This window comes from Elephas maximus, chromosome 2, assembly GCF_024166365.1.
Source record: "Elephas maximus indicus isolate mEleMax1 chromosome 2, mEleMax1 primary haplotype, whole genome shotgun sequence".
Lineage (NCBI taxonomy): Eukaryota > Metazoa > Chordata > Mammalia > Proboscidea > Elephantidae > Elephas > Elephas maximus.
The window spans coordinates 68825880-68848042 of record NC_064820.1 but is presented as its reverse complement, the minus strand read 5'-3'; the positions used below and the strand labels follow the sequence as shown (position 1 = coordinate 68848042).

At 38.7% G+C, this 22163-nt stretch overlaps 1 protein-coding gene across 12 annotated transcripts in view; it reads right to left on the bottom strand.

Moving 5' to 3' along the window:
- RNF180 (ring finger protein 180) overlaps window positions 1–22163 on the bottom strand; it is a 305949-nt gene that overhangs the window by 269673 nt on the left and 14113 nt on the right. For 3 of the 12 annotated variants that reach the window (XM_049864345.1, XM_049864334.1, XM_049864367.1), the window contains exon 2: window positions 12939–12995. The exons of 8 other annotated variants lie outside the window; for them this stretch is intronic. The gene's annotated coding sequence lies outside the window, so the exon portion shown is untranslated. Of the gene's footprint in view, window positions 1–12938; window positions 12996–15790; window positions 22044–22163 lie in introns of those variants that run through there. One more of the 12 variants, XM_049864356.1, reaches the window with a different exon arrangement.

Here is a 22163-nt window from a genome sequence, read left to right as displayed (position 1 = left end):
ATGTCAGAGTTTTCAAAGGAAGACACTCAAGTAAAGACTTGATCCTAAGGTCAAACAGAGCACTGTCTCCCCAGCTATCTCTCAGGATGATTTCTTTAACAGAAGGGGAAATAAGGGCTAAGATATGTTTACTTTATGTGAAATATATTAATATGAAACATGGCTTTAACCACAAGTAGATAATATTTGCATAAGCGGCCATGCTTTTACTGGATGGATATATTCTTTTTGATGGCTCAAACTATCAATAATCAAGAGAGGATTCAGATGAGAAACATGGCAGCAGAGGTAAGCATGCTTACCTAGCTTCGGAATCTTTTTTTCTTTAGGAAGAAAGCAGTAGTTACACAGAGAAACTTTTTGTTGGATAGAGAGGCAGCTATGTTAGGGTACCTCAAAAGATTTTTGGCTCCCAAAAATTAATGGGCACAAAAAAGAGATACGTATCTCCTAAAAGATAAAGCACTGACCTGAAAGCCAAAAGACTTGCTTGTTTTATTTATCCCTCCCACCTTAAAAAAAAATATATATATATATATTTCAAGCTTGTAGCACTTTGTTTGCTCTGTCTTTCCTAAATGACCTCTTATGAGAAAATGTAGATCAAAATGACACTAATGATAATCATTAGTTAAAAAAAAAAAAGTCTGAAGATAACAACAAAATACCCAGAAAGCAGCTGTCACCAAATCATAGCAAGTTAGTGGACCGAGGCTTCATTAAAAAAAAAAAGAAGCTGACTAAAGCAACTAAATTTTAATACTTCAGATGTCTCCACTGGAAGTCCTGTAGGCAACTCAAACTCAACACATTGAAAGACAAACTCGAAGAAGGTGGGACCAAGATGGCAGAGTAGTCAGACTCTTCTGGGGAACGCTCTTACAACAAAGACCTGAAAAAACAAGTGAAATGATTATATTTATGACAAGCTAGGAGCCCTGAATATCAAAGGCAAAGTTAGAAAACAGACTGAGCAGCAGAGGGAGGAAGAGATGGTTCAAAAGCAGAGAGGAGTTGTCAGGCCTGAATCACCAGGAAACCTCAGGCACCATTCCCAGGAGTGAATGAGGCGGGCTGGCGGTAGCGTTAGGCCGCAGTCTCCTCAGGGAGAAACAGCCAGTTGCACAGCCTACTCACACCTCTAGAACCAGAGAACAGCGCTCTCGGTAAAAGCTAAGTATGTGTGTATATTTTACTGTGCTCCCAGCCCCCAAGCTGCCTTCAGTAGCTGCCTATCTCCCTGGGCCTGAGATAGGTCCTGCTGCATGTCCTGAGCCATTCTCCCAGCCCTGGAAGAAGAATAAACTCACAATTGGGGGAAAAGATAATCTGCCAGCTCCACTAACCTGGGAAGCTCAGGACAGAAGCAGTTCCTGTCCAGGCATAAACGGTCCATAGACTTTGAATACCTTTCCCCCCTGCATGGACCTGTGTGGGCCTATTTCAGGAGAACAGGCCCTTGTTCATAGACTGCAATTCTTTCAGCTGTGCGGTGGAGAGGTGGGTGTTCGATATTTGACACCACTTTGCCTATTAAACAGGGTCCTCACTTACATCGGGGCCTAAGGACCAGTGGCTCCACTCACATCACCCAGCCACCCATGACAAAGGTTCAAAGATAACTGGTACCTCCCAGTCCTTACAACTAAAAGCACTGGGTGCCCATGGTCCATCTGCAGAACCCACCCACCTGTGCACTCTAGGAAACAGGGACACACTTTCCTCACAGACATTCGGGGAACAGTTGTCAGCCCCCTGCCTTCTTCAGAGTGTGACCCCCTGCTACAACCAGATACCGGTACATACACTCATCACCCCTGCCCTCTAAGACTGTGGGACAGAGCCTGTACCACACACGTGATGAATGACTGCGTGGACAATTGAGATTAATCCATACAAGAAAAGTGAATGGACTCCTAGGCAGATATACCTGATAACAGCTCTAGCCATCTGGTGACAGGGCGTTAAGAGCTTCAAAGGCGAAAATAATCAAGCTAGCTCACTCAAGCAACCTATTTGGGCATATCAAAACAAAACAAAGCAAGAAGCTAGGATACAGTAAGCAAAAATAAAATAAACTAATACAATAACTTAAAGATGCCTCAGAGACAACAGTCAATATAAAATCCCACAAAGAAGCAAACCATGATCACTTCAACAAGCTCTCAAAACAAAGAATCAAGGGATCTTCTGGATGAAGGTGCCTTCCTGGAATTACCAGATGCAGAATACAAAAGATTAATATACAGAACTCTTCAAGACATCAGCAGCAAGATCAGGAAGGGGGTCAGGCAATATGCAGAACAAGCCAAGGAACACACAGATAAAGCAGTTGAAGAAATTAAAAAGGTTATTCAAGAACATAATAAAAAATTTAATAAGCACCAAGAATCCATAGAGAGACAGCAATCAGAAATTCAGAAGATGAACAATAAAATTTCAGAATTAGACAACTCAATACAAAGTCAGAAAGGCAGAACTGAGCAAGTGGAAGGCAGAATTGGCGAGACTGAAGATAAAGCACTTGGCATCAATATATTTGAAGAAACATCAGATAAGAGAATTTTAAAAAATGAAGAAAACGTAAAAATCATGTGGGACTCTATCAAGAGAAATAACCTACGAGTGATTGGAGTACCAGAACAGGGCAGTATAACAGCAAATACAGAGAGAATTGTTGAAGATTTGTTGGCAGAAAACTTCCCTGATATCGTGAAAGATGAGAAGATATCTATCCAAGATGCTCACTGAACTCCACATAAGGTAATCTAAAAAAAAAAGTCACCAAGACATATTATAACCAAACTTGCCAAAACCAAACATAATGAGAGAATTTTAAGAGCAGCTAGGGATAAATGAAAAGTCAACAGTCAATAAGGAGAGTCAACAAGAATAAGCTCAGACTACTCATCAGAAACGATGCAGGCAAGAAGGCAATGGGATGACTTATATAAAACACTGAAGGAAAAAAATTGCCTGTCAAAAATCATATATCCAGCAAAACTGATTCTCAAATACGAAGGCAAAACTAGGACATTTCTAGATAAAAAGAAGTTTAGGGAATTTGTAAAAACCAAAACGAAACTACAAGAAATACTAAAGGGAGTTCTCCGGTTAAAAAATCAATAATATCAGATATCGACCCATGACTAGAACACCAGACGGGGCAGTCAGATGTCAACCCAGATAGGGAAATAACAAAAATAAATCAAGTTTTAAAAAAATGCTCAGAAAAGGGGAAACAGTGATGTCATTATGTAAAAGAAGACAACATTAAATCAATAAGGAGGGACTAAGAAATGTAGTCATAGAGCTTTCATACAGAAAGGAAGACAAGGTGATATAAGGAAATAAAAGTTAGGTTTAAACACAGAAAAATAGGGGTAAATATTAAGGTAATCACAAAGGAGACTAACAATCCTACTCATCAAAATAAAATACAAGAAAAAATAGAGACTCAGAAGAAACAAAATCAGGAACAATGAATAAGAGGAAAAGAAAATATATAAAGATAAACTACTCAGCACAAAGAATTAAGTGGGAAAAAGAAACTGTCGAGAACATACAAAAAAAGACATGAAAATGACAGCACAAAATTCATACCTATCCATAATTATGCTGAATGTAAATGGACTAAATGCACCAATAAAGAGACGGAGTAGCAGAATGGATTTAAAAAAACATGATCCGTCCACATGCTGCCTACAAGAGACACACCTCAGACTTAGAGACACAAACTAAACTCAAAGGACAGAAAAAAGTATATCAAGCAAACAACAAATAAAAAAGAGCAGGAATGGAAACATCAATTTCTCACAAAATAGATTTTCAAGTTAAATCCACCACAAAGGACACTACATAATGATTAAACGGACAGTATACCAGGAGGATATAACCATACTAAATATTTATGCACCCAATGACAGGGCTGCAAGATGCATAAAACAAACTCTAACAGCACTGAAAAGTGAGATAGGCTGCTCCACAATTACAGTAGGAAACTTCAACACATCACTTTTGGTGAAGGACAGAACATACAAAAAGAAGCTCAACAGAGATACGGAAGATCTAAATGACACAATGAACCAACTTGACCTCAGAGACATGTAGACAACATGCCACCCAAGAGCAGCCAAGTATACTTTCTTTTCCAATGCATATGGAACATTCTCTAGAATAGACCACATATTAGGTCATAAAGCAAGCCTCAGTAGAATCCAAGACACTGAAATAGTACAAAGCATCTTCCCTGACCATAAGGAATAAAAGGAGAAATCAATAACAGGAAAAGCAGGAAAAAGAAATCAAACACTTGGAAACTGAACAATACCCTGCTCAAAAAACAACTGGATTATAGAAGACATTAAGGATGAAATAAAGAAATTCAGAGAATCCAATGAGAATGAACACCCTTCCTATCAGAACCTTTGGGACACAGCAAAAGCAGTGCTCAGAGGCCAATTTATATCAATAAATGCATACATACAAAAAGAAGAAAGGGCCAAAATCAAAGAATTATCCCTACAACCTGAACAAATAGGAAGAGAGCACCAAAAGAAACCCTCAGGCACCAGAAAGAAGCAAAAGATAAAAATTAGAGCAGAATTAAATGAAATACAGAACAGAAAAACAACTGAAAGGATTAACAAGACCAAAAGATGGTTCCTTGAAAAAATTGACACAATTGATAAACAACTGGCCAAACTGACAACAGAAAAACAGGAGAGGATACAAATAACCCAGATAAGAAATGAAATGGGTGATACTACAACAGACCCAACTGAAATTAAAAGAATCATATGAGATTACAATGAAAAATTTAATAAATTTGAAAACCTAGAAGAAATGGGTGAGTTCCTAGAAACAAACCACTTACCTAAACTAACACAAACAGAGGTAGAACAACTAAATAAACCTGTAACAAAAGAAGAGATTGAAAAGGTAATCAAAAAACTCTCACCAAAAAAAAAAAGCCCTGGCCCAGATGGCTTCACTGCAGAATTCTACCAAACTTTCAGAAAAGAGTTAACACCACTACTACTAACGACATTTCAGAACACAGAAAAGGATGGATTACTCCCAAACTCATTCTGTGAAGCCAGCATATCCCTGATACCAAAACCAGGTAAAGACACCACAAAAAAAGAAAATTACAGAATTTTCCCTCATGAACTTAGCTGCAAAAATCCTCAACAGAATTCTAGCCAATAGAATTCAACAACATATCAAAACAGTAATTCACCATGACCACGTGGCATTCATACCAGGTATGCACAGATGGTTCAACATTAGAAAAACAATTTATGTAATCCATCATATAAACAAAACAAAAGACAAGAACCACATGATCTTATCAATTGATGCAGAAAAGGCATTTGACAAAGTTCAATATCCATTCATGATAAAAGCTCTCAGCAAAATAGGAATAGAAGCAAAATTACACAACATAATAAAGGGCATTTAAACAAAGCCAACAGCCAACATCATCCTAAACGGAAAGAGTCTGAAAGCATTCCCCTTGAGATCAGGAACCAGACAGGATGCCCTTTATCACCTCTCTTATTTATCACTATGCTGGAGGTCCTAGCCAGAGCAATTAGGCTAGACAAAGATATAAAGGGCATCCAGATTGGTAAGGAGGAAGTAAAAGTATCTCTATTTGCAGATGACATGATCTTATACACAGAAAACCCTAAAGAATCCTCCAGAAAACTACTGAAACTAATAGAAGAGCTCAGCAGAGTATCGGGATACAAGATAAACATACAAAAATCAGTTGGATTCCTCTATGCCAACAAAAAGAACACTGAAGAGGAAATCACCAAATCAATACCAGTTACAGTAGCCCCCAAGAAGATAAAACACTTAGGAATAAACCTTATCAGAGATATAAGATGCCAATACAAAGAAAACTATAAGACACTACTGCAAGAAACCAAAAGAAACCTACGTAAGTGGAAAAACATACCCTGCTCATCAATAGGAAAACTTACCATTGTAAAAATGTCTATTCTACCAAAAGCCATCTATAGATACAATGCAATTCCAATCCAAATTCCAAGGACATTTTTTAATGAACTGGAGAAACAAATCACCAACTTCATATGGAAGACAAAAAGGCCCCAGGTAAATAAAGCACTACTAAAAAAGAAAAACAAAGTGGGAGGCCTCACTCTACCTGATTTTAGAACCTGTTATACCACCACAGTAGTCAAAACAGCCTGGTACTGGTATACAACAGACACATAGACCAATGGAACAGAACTGAGAACCCAGACGTAAATCCACCCACACAGGAGCAGCTGATATTTGACAAAAGCCCAAAGTCAGTGAAATGGGGAAAAGGCAGTCTCTTTAACAAATGGTGCTGGCATAATTGGAGATCCATCTGCAAAAAAACGAAACAAGACCCATACTTCACACCATGCACAAAAAAGAACTCAAAATGGATCAAAGGCCTAAATATAAAATCTAAAATGATAAAGATAATGGACAAAAAAATAGGGACAATGCTAAACCCAGTACCGTTCAGTCGATTCCGACTCATAGCGACCCTATGGGACAGAGTAAAACTGCCCCATAGAGTTTCCAAGGAGCGCCTGGCAGATTCAAACTGCCGACCCTTTGGTTAGCAGCCATAGCACTTAACCACTACGCCACCAGCATTTCCAGGGACAATGCTAGGAGCCTTAACACATGGCATGAACAGTACGCAAAACATTACTAACAATGCAGAAGAGAAGCTAGACAACTGGGAGCTTCTAAAACTCAAACACCTATGCTCATCCAAAGACTTAACCAAAAGAGTAAAAAGATTACCTACAAACTGGGAAAAAGTTTTTAGCTATCACATTTCTGATCGGCATCTGATCTCTAAAATCTACATGATACTGCAAAAACTCAACTACAAAAAGACAACCCAATTAAGAAATGGACGAAGGATATGAACAGTCACTTCGCTAAAGAAGACATTCAGGTAGCTAACAGGTACATGAGGAAATGCTCACAATCATTAGCCATTACAGAAATGCAAATCAAAACTACAATGAGATACCATCTCACTCCAACAAGGCTGGCATTAATCCAAAAAACACAAAATAATAAATGTTGGAGAGGTTGTGGAGAAACTGGAACACTTATACACTGCTGGTGGGAATGTAAAATGGTACAACCCCTTTGGAAATCGATTTGGCACTTCTTTTTTTTTTTTTTTTCTTTAAAAAGCTAGAGATAGAACTACTGTATGATCCAGCAATCCCACTCCTTGGAATATATCCTAGAGAAATAAGAGCCTTTACACGAACAGATATATGCACACCCATGTTCACTGCAACACTGTTTACAATAGCAAAAAGATGGAAGCAACCAAGGTACCCATCAGCAGATGAATGGATAAATTATGGTACATTCACACAGGAAACCCTGGTGGCGTAGTGGTTAAGTGCTACGGCTGCTAACCAAAGGGGTGGCAGTTCAAATTCACCAGACGCTCCTTGGAAACTCTAGGGGGCAGTTCTACTCTGTCCTATAGGGTCGCTATGACTCAGAATTGACTCGACAGCACTGGGTTTTTTTTATATTCACACAATGGAATACTGCGCATCAATAAGGAACAATGATGAATCAGTTCATAACATGGAGGAATCTGGAAGGCATTATGCTGAGTGAAATTAGCTGCAAGAGGACAAATACTGTATAAGACCACTATTATAAGAACTCGAAAAATAGTTTAAACAAAGAAGAAAATATTCTTTGATGGTCACAAGAGTGTGCAGGGAGAGATGGAGACGGGTTTTTATTAATTAGTAGATAAGAACCATTTTAGGTGAAGGGAAAGACAACACGCCATACTGGAGAGGTCAGCACAACTGGACTAAACCAAAAGCAAAGAAGTTTCCTGAAAAAACTGAATGTTTCGAAGGCCAGTGTAGCAGGGGCTGGGGTTTGGGGACCGTGGTTTCAGGGGACATCTAAGTCATCTGGCATAATAAAATCTATTAAGAAAACATTCTGCATCCCACTCTGGAGAGTGGCGTCTGCAGTCTTAAATGTTAGCAAGCGGCCACCTAAGGTGCATCAATTGGTCTCAACCCACCCGGAGCAAAGGAGAATGAAAACACCAAAAACACAAGATAATTATGAGTCCAAGAGACAGAAAGGGCCACAAAAACCAGAGACTACATCAGCTGAGACCAGAAGAACTAGATGATGACCGGCTACAACCAACGATGGCCCTGACAGGGAACACAACAGACAGCCACTGAGGGAGGAGGGCAGTGGGATGCAGACCTCAAATTCTCACAAAAAGACTAGACTTAATGGTCTGACTGAGAGTAGAAGGACCCTGGAGGTCATGGTTCCCAGACCTTCTGTTAACCTAAGACAGGAACCATTCTCAAAGCCAACTTTTCAGACAGGGATGGGACCGGACTACAGGATGGAAAATGATATTGATGAAGGGTGAGCTTCTTGGATCAAGTAGACACAGGAGATAATGTAAGCAGCTCCTGTCTGGAGAGGAGGTGAGAGAGCAGAGGGAGTCGAAAGCTGGCCGAATGGATACGAGAACAGAGTGGAGGGAAGGTATGTGCTGTCTCATTAGAGGGAGAGCAACTAGGAGTATATAGCAAGGTATATATAAATTTTTGTATGAGAGACTGACTTGATTTTTAAACTTTCACTTAAAGCACAATAAAAATTAAAAACAAAAAGATTTAAACATAAAAAAAAAAGACAAACTCAACGTTCCTCACAAATTTGTTTTTCCCCTTCCCCTTCTCCTCCATACCAATAACATTATTTGCCAAATCTCAAAGGCCAGATATCAAGGTGTCATCTCTAATTCTTCCTTTTCCCTCACTCCTCAGAAAGTTTTCTTGCGTCTATCTCTGAAATGTCACTTCTGTCTGCTCCCTTGTATCCCATCTGCCACATTTCAATTTCCAGCCATGGAAATTCATTGTCTTGACACTGCAACAGCCTCTTATCTGGACACCCCTACCCCAATATATCCTTATAGCCTTACTAACCAAAACAAAAATACCAAACCCATTGCCATCGAGTCGATTCCAACTCATAACCTTACTAAAGCTACAGATAATAAGTTAACCAATTTAGTCCCATTTCAACAACCTTTAATTGCTCCTTACAGCCTAAATAAAAAATCCCAACTATTTAACATGACATTCAAGAGGTTAGCCATCTCATCTCACATTAATCTTTTCATGCATGCTATGCTGAAGTTCCAATGGGCCAACTACTCAAATTCTCTAGCCAGGCTTTATACAACTCCATTTCTTTGTGCATACTGTTTCCCCAGTTTGGAATATTCTTCATTGTTCCTCTCCTCCCCAACTCTTCCCCTATCCCACCCCAAGTTCTGCTGCTTCTTAGCCTACGGAAGTATTCCTCTGCCCCCAAAAAACCATATCAATATGGTACCTCCACTATAGTATCTCCTTTGAGTTCTCTATTTCAGAATTAATCACCCTTTCTTGTAAGCTGGTGGTTCTCAAATTTCTTACCAATGTGGCCCACTAACAAATGACAAAATTTGGCACACCTACCTTTCTAGTTCCCATTTTCCTTGGGAAAATTAATTAAGTGAACCTAATAAAGCATTATCAATTTTTTTTTAAATAAAGCATTATCAATCAAGCAAATTTTAATTGGATTTTATAACATCTGAAGTAAAAAAAAAAAAAAAATTTTTTTTTACTTTAGTTAAAGGAGTCTAGAAGTTTCCTGACAGAACATTTATGCATTTGGGAAATTACAGGCCAGAAATATTATTTATGTAAATAAATATCATTAAACATCACAGGATTAGACAAACTGCAAACTAAATCAATAATTCAATAATTTATAGGCACAAATAGCAGCAATTAAAAATCATAGCCACCTCAAGACGACAGTGGTGATGCCCTGATAAAACATCCTTCTGAAAACTGGGGAATTCTCCACTGTCTACATGTTCACACATACAATTAGAATTCTGCCATATTGCCAAGCAGGCAGTAAAACCAGCCTTCCTACTAGAGTATTAAACTGCAGTCCTCAGGAAACTCTAGTAACATGAAAATTTTGGCTTATGAATTCAAAAAACTAGTAAGCCTTAACTCATTTAACTCTTAGGCCTATGTAAAATCAAAGTCTACAGAACCACAAGTCCTTGGCCTGTACAAACCAACAAAAGGACCTTTTTTTTTTTTTTTAATCAGTTTGGGATCCATAAAGAAAACAGGCTAAAACCCATTATTTAGGAATCACTTCTTGAAGCTCCACATGTTACCTATGTCTCTGTTTTAGTACTCACATCACTCCGCCATTAGATATTGTACTAATGAGTACGTGTGTTCCTTCCTCTAAATTGAAATCTCCCAGGGAGAGGACATAGCAGTGTCTTAAGTCCTTGCAGTCCTTCACAATATCACAAAATATCTTATAAATGACTGTATGTGTTGTTGACCTGAATTAGAGCTACGGCTCTCTCACTCTGGGCAGTGAAAAGAAATTATAAAACATCAAGTATAAACCATATTCTTCATAGCTAACATTATGGATTGCTTGCTTCTCTTTATTTAAATTCACCTATGAGCTGAACATATGCCTAAGTACATTACACTGCATTACTTTGGGAAAATGCCTAAATTGGAGACCAAATTATGATTTATATTCTCACATGGTTCTGGTTGAATCCAAATGTTTGTGCCAGTGTACAACATTTCTACAAGATTCTGCCCCTTCCTAGTAAACGTTTACCTACTCATGGTTAAAGTTAGAAAAGAAAAAAGGATAAGCTGTAACTTTAAAAAAATGTTACTAGATTTACTTTTAAATAAAATTATCTGAGTGTAAAACAGGAATATAGTTAAAGAAACTACCAATTAGCTCACAATTATCAGATAAATTCCATTTGAATGGAAAAACACATAGTGCAGTAATCCAGTCAACAGGTAAGGCTAAAACCAGGGCGAGTCGTGGAGGTGTTAAATAACGGTCAAATTCTAGATACACATTGAAAGGAAGTGTTAAATAATGGTCAAATTCTGAATACATATTGAAAGTAGAGCCAACAGGATTTTCTGACAGACTGGATGTGCAATCTGAGAGAAAGAGGAATCAAAGATGTTCCAAGTTTTTTGGCATGAGCAAACAGAAACATGTCATTGCCATCAACTGAGATAGGGAAGATTGCAGGTAGAACGGGGGAGCAGATCAGGAATTCAGTGTTGAATGTGTTAGGGTTGAAACATCTGTTTGACTTTCAAGTAAAACTATTAAGTGCACAGCTGCATACATGAACCTAGAGTTGCAAAGAAATGTCTGGACAGGAGATTTAAATGTGGCATGGTTCTTTGAAGCCATGAAAATGGATGAGATCGTCAAGACTGTGGGTATAGAGAAGAAAACCAAACACTTAGCCCTGAGCTCACTAAAATATTCTGGCGATTTAAATTTCCTATTAGTTGTGTCCACTAACTCTCACATATGGTAAATCATTTGCTCAGGGGTTTCATAATTTTGGAGTATGAACTCATCTTTACCATGAGAATACTATGGGATCTTGTTTGAGGACCTGTCCCTGCAGGAGGAACAGTTTCACATTTGTTATCTGCCAGGTGTCCCTGGGACATCACCAGCCCAGGGTTTTGTTTTTTTTTTTTTAATTGTACTTTGGATAAAAGCTTACAGAACTAGTTTCTCATTAATCAGTTAGTACACATATTGTTTTATGACATTGGTTAACAACCCCGTGACATGTCAACACTCTCCCTTCTCAACCTTGGGCTCCCTGTCCCCTCCTGCCTTCTAGTCCTTGCCTCAGGGCTGGTGTGCCCCTTTAGTCTCATTTTTGGCCTTCATCTGTGGCTGAAGGGTGAACCTCAGGAGCGACTTCATTACTGAGCTGAAAGGGTGTGCAGGAGAGAGACTCTTAGGGTTTCTCCAGTCTGTCACGTCAGCAAGCCTGGTCTTTCTGTGTGAGAATTTTATTCATTTTTCTCCAGCTCTGTCCAGGACCCCCTATTGTGATCCCTGTCAGAGCAGTCACTGGTGGTAGCCAGGCACCATCTAGTTGTACTGGCCTCAGTCTTGGGGAGGCCAAGGTAGACGTGGTCCATTAGTCCTGTGGACTAATCTTAGCTTTGCATCTTTAGTTTTTTTCATTCTTCCTTGCTCCTGAAGGGGTGAGACCAATGGAGTATCCTAGATGGCCCCTCACAGGGTTTTAATATCCCAGGCACTACTAACTGAAGTAGAATGTAGAACATTTTCTTTATAAACTATGTTATGCCAATCGAACTAGATCTTCCCCAAGACCGTGGTCCCTACAGCCCTCAGCCCAGAAATTCAGTCCCTCAGAGAGTTTGGATGTGCCTATGGAGCTTCCATGATCATGGCTTGGAAAAGCTGTGCTAGCTTCCCCAGTACTGTGTACTGTCTTACTCAGGGATACTTCCGACATAAGTTTCTCAGTTTGCGTCTCAGACGGTCTTAGTTCAACGATCTGTATACAAGGCCTGCCCTGATAGTATAAATTCCAACCCCTAAATCTGAAGTTAAGAATTTTCAGGTGATTTGGAAGAAGTCAGGATCTGAAAAGTGTTAAAATGAAATTATCAAACCAAGCATTTATCCTACCTTTGTTATACAAACTATTTCAGATTAACCAAAAGTTACTAAGGAAAAAAATCTGTCATTATAGAAGCATCACAGCTAATAAATATGATCAACAGAATCACCATTTTTCAACCCCTAAAGAAATGATGGATCTAGATAATGAAATGACGGATCTAGCATCAATGGATGCTAAAACCATTACCTAAAAGGATGGTAGTGGAAGTGAGCACTTTATAATGAAGAATTAGAGTGTTACCACCTAAACCCAAAGATCAATCTTAACATCACTAAAAATAGGACAGCCAAGCATCGTGTACCTCTTTTTGTTCCACTGGGATTCAATAGGAAGTACTCAGCACCATCTATGACGTATCCTTTTAAAAAAAAAAAATACAATTAACCTAAACTGAATCAATCATCTTAGCCTAAAAACCAGTTTACTGACTATATGGAGAATAGAGAAAGATGTTAATTGATACCATCTTCCCAAATCTCAAATGCAGGAAATTCTACAGGTAAAATGATTTGCTTTCTTCAATAAACAAGCTTTTAAAAAGGAGAGGAGAAACTTACAGATTAAAAGAGATTTAAGAGACATATTAATTGAATGCAATGCACAGACCTTGTTTGAACCTCAACCCAAACAAGTCAACTGTAAAAAGACATTTTTGAGACAACTGGGGGAAATCAGACATGAACTAGGTACTGGATATTAAAAAATTGTTAGTTTTTCTGAATGAGACATACAATATTATGGTTTGTTACATTAAAGATGTATTTACAGGCAAAATTATATAGTGTATAAAAACTATATAATGCAAAAAAAGAAAATTCAAGAATGCTGATAACTATTGAAGCTGGCTGATGGATACGTGGGAGTTCATTACACCATTCTATTTTTGCGTATTTTTTAAATTTTCATAACAAGACACTTAGAAAATAAAAATAATAAAATTTTGAGATGAGACTTTTCCCTGCCTCCTACTCAGAGACTAGGCCAATATAGACTTTCTTATAATCTTTCTGTGGCAGTGGACAATTGTCTTTTTTTTAATCCACTGTTTTTCTAAGAAGGAGGCCTGGTGGCACGGTGATTAAAGTGCTCAGCTGCTAACCAAAAGGTCAGCAGTTCCAACCCACCAGTCACTCCACTGGAGAAAGATGTGGCAGTGTGCCTCTGTAAAGATTTACAGCCTTGGGAACCCCTGGGGGGCAGCTTTACTCTGTCCTACAGGGTCACTGTGAGTCAGAATCGACTCAATCACAGTGGCTTTGGGTTTTTCTGAAATTGTTGCCCTTCCCAGGTCCTACCTTTACTTGGGGGTATCAGTTCTCAACTCAATGCCTCATGTGTACCCAAAGGATCAGTCTCTTGTATGACCATGAGTATTAAAACCCAAGCCACTAGATTACAAAACTTTAAGGGTAGTTTTGATGTCATGGGTCTATTTATCAAGCTCCCCAAACTCCCACATTCTTTTTTGCTCCTGGGGATTTACTTTACTTTATTACAAACAAGCCCACCCATGCATCTTTGCAGCATTTCTAGGTATCTTTAGATTTTCAGTATATCAAAACCAGAATCATCCCCTTCTGTTACCCACTGCAATATAAACTTCTAATTCCAATTACTTTGCAGTGTCACTCAGAGTTATAGTCATTATTCTTAGAATCTGACCCCAAAACTTCAGAATTCTAATTAATTCAGAATCTTAAATAAATCTTCCAAGTCCTTTATGGTTGAGGCCAGGTCATTTGCTTGCATTCCTTACCACCTGTGATTTAAAATAACTTCATTTCCAAAGAAGGCTTTCCTTGAAGTCAAGAATATAGAGAAAGAGTCAATCACTCCACGCTAAGCTCCAGAGAGACTTGGTCAAGACTTTCTCACCTAATTTTGCCAGCTCTGCCAGTCAGTTGAGCACAGCATCAAAACAGCGCTGAGTAAGGAAAATATCTGAATCTCAGCTGTATCACAAGCTTTGGAGAAGTCATTTAACCTTTCAGAAGCTTGGTTTAGCTAGCTGCAAAATGGGTTTTAAACTGTCTGCATTACAGGTTTCAGCTATCTTCCTTGTAAGATATAAATTATATTAATTGCATCACAGAGTTGTTTTAAAAATTAAAAGATGGTAATTTCTATTGTGACTTTAAGACTTTTTAAGGTTATTTCGCTTTAGCTAGGCCCATGATTCCCAAATACCAGTAAACAAATAATTTCTAAGGATCAGCACAAAGCTGGTTCCTATGAAGCAGAAGTCAAAGATGACCCAAATGTCCAACATTTTTAAGCTGCTATGCTGCTTCATCATCTCTAGCATCAACTACTCCCTCTCCCCTCAGTAGTCTCCCCTCCTGTCTTTGGGTTCCCTAATTTGCTGCAAGGTCTTGAAATGGCTCACATGGTTGTGGAGACTGGCAAGTCCCAAATTCACAGGTCAGGCGTAGGCTTCTCCCTGGCCCTCAGTCTTTGCCCAAAGACACTCAGCTTTCTCGCTCCTTGGGCCAGGAAGCCCAGAGTGCTGTCTCCTGCTGATCTCCACTGCCACAATTACCGTATCACACAGTCCTGCCCAATCACCTGGGTGGGAGTTATACGACCATGGCTAGAAAGGCCATGCAAAAAGCAATCCATTACACCACAACCAGCTGTAAAACTACCTGCATCATACTAGCCCAAGAATCTTTTAAAAATATATATTATGAAATCACTCTCCTAAGAGATTAAAACAACCCCAGACATATAATGAGCACCATGTATATTTTCTTTAGCAGTTAGAGAAAAGAAAAATAATTTCCTTCCTTGCTTTCCTTCTCTTGGAACCACCTGACCAATCTACATTTTTAAAAAAACATTTACAAAGTATATAGCATAATATAAGTACGGTTAAAAAAAAAAATTTTTTTTTTTTTTTTTTTACGGTTAACCAACTGCAAATCCTCCCCAGGTTCAACATAACTGGTTCATTTTTCTACAAATTGTTAAAGAATGAACCAATTTTCTTCCAGTGTTTTTCTTAAACTCTAAACATCTATGACGTTATCATGAATGTTTTGACATATTAAGGAGCAAATTATTTTGAGTGATTTGCAAGCTCAGCACGAGCCCTGGTGGTGCAGTGCTTAAAGCACTTGGCTGCTAACCAAAGGGTCGGTGGTTCAAACTTACCAGCTGCTCCACTGGAGAAGAAGTGGCAGTCTGCTTCCATAAGGATTTACAGCCTTGGAAACCCTGTGGGGCAGTTCTACTCTGTCTTATAGAGTCACTTAGAGTCAGCATTGACTTGACGGCAATGGGCGTGTGTGTTATAGACTCAGCTAATAAAATGTACCATATTTTACACAAGTAACTCACATGTTATACTTTTTTTGCCAGCCGTGCAACTCCCTTCCTAGACACGCTATGCATATTATACATGTGGGCTCAGTATTTATGTGGATGTATTATTTGCAAAAACCACAGTATCAGCTCAATTTCTTCATTACGATCTATCTTAGTTGCATATGTGATGTTGGAATATAAAGGGCTTGAATATAGTCTTTCAATAATTTCTAATAGATTCTTGACAGATCTTCTCTAATGCTAACAAATTCTTCATCATAATCACAGTTCTGCAAACAAAATTACACAATCTCCCCCAAGCTATATATGTGTGACTTTTCGCAAAATGCCAAGAACAAGTAAGGTAAAAAATGGTGTCTTTATAACAAGAAAGTTGTGTAGAATATCTTAATGATATATTAGTTTTTTCATGAAATATCTTCTATAACAACATTTCATATTCTTAAAATTCTGGTTTATAGGCTGACACAGTAAGGTAACACTGGGAAAAAAGAAAATGATAAAAATATTAGGAGACCCTATCCTTGCTTTCTCAGAAGGAACTTCCCAACAGTCTATCACGGTAATACCAAGTTTTCACTTTTAAAACGAGGGCCACAAAAATTAATGGAATCACTTAGGAAAGGCGTGCTTATCTACTTGTACATTACACTGTAATCTCTTTAGGCTTTTGTTTGGGGTGTTTGCTATTCCCCTCACCCTGGAGATCAGAGGCCTGACAGTTAAAAGGTTGAAAGTGAGGGTGAAGGAGGAGGATGGAAAGTGACATGAAGGGGGTAGGTAGGGAGAAGGACTAAGAGGAAGGGGAGAAAAAGGATGAGAAGAAAGGGTGCTGGAGAAGGGAGAGAAGAGGGGACAAACGGAAAGGGGGGAATGAATAAGGTAGACTGAGAACAGAAGCTTCCTCGTCTGCTGTTTCAAAAAGGTAAAATCTTTTACTGAAATATAGGAAGAGGAAGCGATTTCACCCACATACTCTATAAACAATAAGCAAATGTTTATAAGAAGCCTCAAAAACTCTAGGCCAGAAGTTATGGTTCTAGTTATCAAGGTTTTACTTTGTGGAAATCTGAAGCATTTTATTCGCCATATGGAAGGTGTAGCTCTCCTTGAAAATCCAAACCAAACCATATTATCTTCCTGCTCCCATTAGGTGGTTCTCAGTGCTCTGCTGACCAGACTGCTGTCATATGCTCTGCTCTTGCTTCTCTGAGTCCAACAGACAGTCTTCTTTCAGTTCCTCCACTCCTCCTACCACTGGAAAGCTTGCCTCCATAGTTCATCCCTCAGGTCTCCACTTAAATGTTGCTTCCTTAGGGAGGCCTTCCTTAACTTCTTAGACAAGGTAAGAGTCCCTGTCATTTTCCCCAAAAGGCCTTTTTAGTTCTCCTTCAGAGCATCCATCGCCTTGTTAATTACTTGTTCAATATCTGTCTTCCTTGCAGATTCGCAAACTTCTTACCAGTTTGCTCTACCACCGTGCCTAGCACAGCACTGGGCACTAATCAGTCAAACGAATGACTGAATGAGCAAATAAGCACAGACAAACCAAAAAAATTCATCTTTTATCTACTTAAAGAGGGGTGCAATTTATTGGCATCACCAGGTCAAATATAACAAATCTCACCAATAGAAGCTGGACTCATTAACATATTATAGAAACTGACTTTTGTAGAGATTTTATTACAGAATATAGTCTGAGTTCCATGGTATCTTCTGTGGTTGGATAATAATGTTACTGGATGTAATAAAACTGTTTATGATCCTCTTTTTTTCTAATGCTATCCGTACTCGATGGCACCAACTCCATCCATCAGGTATGTGAAAATACATACTTCTCCCTTTTTAATTAACAATGGACCAGAAAATGTTACACCCTCCAAATTTTTAAAACTACTATCTCTGCATATAAAAACATAAAAGTCAAAGAGCTGATATTATTTTAAATACTAGCTACCGTTTTTGAGTACAGTACCTATTAAGTGGCATTCACTCCTTTAATCATCAGCGTATTTCTGAGGTAGGTATTATTAACCTCATTTTAGAGATGAGGAAACTGAGGCCTAGAGAAGTTAAATAACTTCTCAAATTACTTCCACGATTTCGTGAGGAAGAAGTACTTGTAATTTTTCTAGATCTCTAAGGATGAGCGGGTTGAAGTCTAAGTTGAGATGGACAACAGTGCTCTCGGTAAGGTCACTTACTGGAGCACAGGAAGCAACAAACACTACTGGCTGTCCTCCCCTGCCTGCTGGCTATAGTAAGAAAAACAGAAAGTAAGGGATGGAGTTGCAACTAGCTCCAAAGTGAAACTTCAACATCCACGTTCAGCCATGATCAGTTCTCAGGAGACATCAGGGGTACTCTCCACTAGCCACCCTAAACATAAAACAGGTCCAATAAGTTGACAGAGTCTACAAAAACTGCACGCTAATATCTTACAGTAAAATGGTGACCATTTTACTTTTAACATTTACTTTGTCATTGTGTCCTCATTACCTTTTCTTTGGAAATATGGAATCCACATCATGGAAGATCTAACTTGCTATCATTTATTCTCCTGTTCTCATAAGTTTACCACTGTCTGCAGCAAATAAATACCTCTGCAGACAGCTGTTCTATGCAGTCCTTCAGCGTGGAACTCCCTGAAATTCAGTGATAGACATGGACCAAGATCAGGAAGATCTGACTTATAATCCTTAGACAGTCAAGTTGTACTAGTGGTTTCTTTTGTCTTCCCACTCAGTGAGACCCTTAGAAGTTACTGAAGTATGTAGGGTTTAGTTTGCCTTCTTTAAATGCTTCCAGACATCGAATGCATAAATTTTCACATATTTTAAATACTCATGACTCTCAGTAAATCTAACACCTATAGTTTCACAACAAAATTTTCGTTGATTAGTGAAAACCTCCCAATGAAATTAGATTGATTCAATTTGTGAAATTCTATTTAAAGTTCACTGTTTGAGAATTGCATATTTAAGAAAGCAGGCATTATATTTTTCCTTTCATACGAAATCTTGTAATTCCAAAATATCAACTCAACAAAAACTATAAACAGGTTAAACTATTTCACTATTTGCACAACCCCTGGAATACAGATTCAGAACTACTTAAATAAACAGTATTCATGTAACCACTACTCATCAAGCCATCCAAAATAATGTTATATTACAATTCCTTTCCATAATAAATCTTCCCTTGTTCCACTGTATTTCACAAAGTTCATGTTAGGGTGCTTTATATATTTATTTTTCCCCTGCCATACCCTCTCAATCATAGGGAGATCTGCCCAGTGTTGGTGTTAAAGAGACAAGGTAAGGACATCACCCGTGGTCACTTTTATGCCCATCTGCTCAGATCTGCAGTGTCAGAGTTTGCTGGTGTACGAAGCATTCAGTCCACTTCCCCTATCTCTAACAGGCCTTCATGACCTGTTTCTCTATTGTCCATTCCTTTCTTCAGAGGGTCATCATCTACTACCCTTTATTGCCCATCTGTTTCCCTGGGACTTGAACCAATATAACACATGAAAAAAACTGTAATTTCAACTGCTGCCATGCATTATGACCAAGGGCTTTCATGTCTCAGGTCTCCAAATACACTGTGGCACCCACCCTTCCTGCCTAGTGGTTTCCTGGAATCTGCTAGGAACGCTGGTTGAGAAAAAGGAAATACAGCAGCTCATTCCTCACAGAGCAGCACCTGAGAGGCAGAGAAGGATGGCTTCCCAGTTGACTGGTTGGAACAGGCTCTAACTATCTGAGGGAACTGAATGAAGGGGAAGAATGGAACTTCACAGCCTATATTTATCAGGCAGTCTGTATCATGAGACAAAGGTAGGATATGCAGGTGCTGAAGCAGAGAAATACCTCTCAACCTAGGATTATCTGCTTGGAAACCCTGGTAGCACAGTGGTTAACAGATACAGCTGCTAACCAAAAGGTCAGCACTTCGAATCCACCAGGTACTCCTCGGTGGGGCTGTTCTACTTTGTCCTAAAGGGTCGCTATTTGAGTCAGAATCGACTCAATGGCAATGGGTTTTTTGGTCTAGTTTCCTCCTCACTGGTACCATTTTATGTTTTGAGAGTTTTCTGGTTTTTGGTTTTATGATGAGTTTTCATTTGATTCTACATCTTCACAGAAGCTTAACGAAAAATGTGAAAAGGCCATACTGCAAGTTGCTAGTTAGATGCCATTTTTGATGTGGGAGACACTTTGCATAAATGTTTAAAGAGTAATAATTTTATGTATATTCCAATGAGAAGCTGTGTAGTATACTTATTTCTTCATACCATCCCTTATCTAGAAAAAATTTATAAAAGAAAGGTAGAAAGCTGCAAACTTAGGGAGATTATGGTTGGGACTACTTGCTGGGTAATATAAAGCAAAGTAGAAACTATTGATATATTTGACAAATTTAAAATACTAATAAACATTTAACTATAGTACCAAGAAGCAACATCATGACGAACAGAGAAAAGACTGAAATTGTCAAGGGATTTCATTTTACTTAGATCCACAATCAACACTCACGGGTGCAGCAGTCAAGAAATCAAATGACGTGTTGCAGCGGGCAAATCTGGTGCAAAAGACCTCTTTAAAGTGTTAAAAAGCAAAGATGTCACCTTGAAGATTAATGTGCACCTGACCCAAGGCCACAGTGTTTTCAATCACCTCATATGAATGTGAAAGCTGGGCTAGGAATAACGAAGATCAAAGAAATGACACCTTTGAATTGTGGTGTTGGTGAAGAATACTGAATATACCATTGACTGCCAAAAGAATGAACAAATCTGTCTGGGAAGAAGTATGACCAGAACGCTGCTTAGAAGCAGGGATGGCGAAAGTGCATCTTACATACTTGGGACATGTTGTCTGGAGGGATCACTCCCTGGAGAAGAACATCGTGCCTGGTAGAGGGTCAACAGAAAAGAGGAAGCCCCTAAACAAGAGGGACTAACACAGTGGCTGTAACAATGGGCTCAAGCATAACAACTGTGAGGATGGTGCAGGACCAGGCAGTATTTCATTCTGTTGTACAAAAGGTCGCTATGAGTCAGAACCGATTCGACAGCACCTAACAACACGAGAAAATATAAACAAAATTGAAAGACAATACACAGACTGGGAGAAAAAAATGCAAATTAAACCAAAGGGTTCGTATCTACAGCTAATTTTACAACACAAATTTTTAAAAAGACAAATACCCATTAGAAAAATCAGGAAAGAACACGAAAGTATAATTCCAAAAATGGCCTCTGCATATTGTCCCCAAGTTGCTTACTTCTTCACAGCACTGAGACCTGTTAGCCCGAAAAGCGTACTACACCAAACTTAAATTTTTACACATTCATTTTTTAAAAAAGCCCAAATAACCACACTTTTTAATCACTTAGAGCTTGTGTGCTTTACATACCATACAAAACTGCACCCACTATCTGATAGCAATAGGTAAGGTAAAATCCTGTAATTTTAAAGACCCCAAGCCCCTTCCCCTCTTCCCTGGGTGTTTCCAGGCCCTCTTCCCATTCTGGTGGCTTCCTACACCACTTGCCTCTGGAAGACCTACTGCTGCGGAGGAACTCCCCCCCCCGCCATGAAGCTGACAATGTGTCAGTCCCAATAAATGCTTGTTGTACTACTCTGATACCTCTTAGTCATATCTTTTTCCTTGATTAGCTCGGAACTCCCTCAAACTCACTAAAAAACCCATGGCCAATAATCACATGAAAAGTGTTCAACCTGACCAGGGATCAGGAAAATGAATATGAAGACACCATTTTACACCCATCACACTGTGAAAAATTAAAAAGCCTGACAACACCAAGCATATAAAGTACGTGCGACACCAAGCATCTCATAAACTGTTGAGGAGTGGGAACAATTTGGCAGAATTTGGTAAGATAGAACATGTGTATCTAAGAATTGACAGTTCTACTTCTAGGTTTGTATACGCATAAAGAGACGTTATATCTTTTAGGAATATTAATTTTAGCAACATTTTGTAGCAGTAGCAAAAAAATGAAACCCAAGTGTTCATTAACAGGAGATTTGATAAATAAATTTTTGTACATTCATACAAAGGGATACTATATAGCAATTAAAGTTAGGAAGCTAAAGCTGCATATATCCTCTAAGAAAAAAAAGTCAAAATTAAATTGGGCAACGAAAGAAATCTGCAAAAAGATATACAG